The 1,334-nt window shown below is 31.2% G+C and overlaps 1 non-coding gene across 1 annotated transcript; it reads left to right on the forward strand.

Annotated features, from left to right (window-relative positions):
• Positions 1–543: 543 nt before the first annotated feature.
• On the forward strand, positions 544–732 carry LOC123463653. The gene has a single exon (XR_006639056.1). It is a non-coding gene; the product is annotated as a U2 spliceosomal RNA (small nuclear RNA).
• Positions 733–1,334: the final 602 nt, after the last annotated feature.

Below are 1,334 nucleotides of genomic sequence, written 5' to 3' on the forward strand. Positions count from 1 at the left end.
GATTTGTTCTTTTTAGGTGTGTGTGTGTATGTGTTTATGTGTGCTCATTGTGCTTGCTAGTCGTGTCGTGTTTGTGACTGTGACTAAAGAGATGAGATGGATGCAGGTGACATCCCTTTCTCTTCTACAGAGCCATTTCAAAGAAATCAATGACCTAAGCATAGAAATTAAAAAGGGAAAGTTAAATGTCTTTTACAGGAGTAAATTTGCAAGATATTTGTTCTAGATCAAGTTTACCTTACATAGAGGATTAATAAAAACAACAAAACTTCCTCTAAAGAGGTAACTTATAATTTGTCAGATATTTAAAAAAAAAAGATTGTAATATCCTGTTACTTAAAAGGAGGAGGCAACTGATGTGACTTCTGAGCCAGCCTGCCTCAAGATAACACCACAATTTGCCTTAGTTACTCCTAATAAAATCATTTCTAAGTGTGTTATTGGTATTAATGATATAAAATTGTATTAAGACTACTTTCTTGTTAGTAATAGGATTAATCAATTTGGTGTAATTATTTAATAGCCTTATAAGAAAGATAATTAATCACTTCTTGGCCTTTTGGCTAAGATCAAGTGTAGCATCTGTTCTTATAAGTTTAATATCTCATACATCCTCTTTCTGAGGACAATATTAAATGAATTTTTGGAGCTCAGAGTTGGAATAGAAGCTTGTTCCATCCACTCCACGCATTGACCTGGTATTGCAGTACCTCTAGGAACAGTGCACCCCCTCAGGGGAATAAAAAAAAAAAAGAAAGATAGCTAATGATGGGGAGAGATGAATTGATTGAAGGAACTGGAAAGGAATTTTTCAATGATTACCTGTTAAAAATGCCTTTTGAGTGGTACTTAGATCAGAATGTTAAAGTATATAAATAAAGGTGTGCAGATGAAAAAAAAAAATATTCAGGCCAAACCTAAACACCATGCCTAAGGTTAAAGGTTTTTAAACTATTTACAAACTTTAACAACAAAAAAAAAAACAACTAATTTTCAGGGTAAAATATGTTGGGATAGCTTGCTTAAGTTTTATCAAATTTAAGTCATGGATAAAACATAAAATTGTTTTATGTTAATAAAAATTTCTATGGTACATAAAATCAATACCTATCAACTTTAAGCCAAAATCATTAGTTGTCAAGTAATGTTTTTTCTTTCAAAAAATTTATCAAGTGTTATATGAATACTTACCTAGCTGTTTTGGCTCAAAAAAGACCAGATTCTACTCTATTGTATGTAAAGTAACTGTCTCAATTTTGGCACCATGATAACATTTTTTTAAAGATTTGGTTAACTTATATTCAAAAACTCTAGCTATACAGAGCACTCATCTT

This window comes from Jaculus jaculus, chromosome 9 (assembly GCF_020740685.1).
Source record: "Jaculus jaculus isolate mJacJac1 chromosome 9, mJacJac1.mat.Y.cur, whole genome shotgun sequence".
Lineage (NCBI taxonomy): Eukaryota > Metazoa > Chordata > Mammalia > Rodentia > Dipodidae > Jaculus > Jaculus jaculus.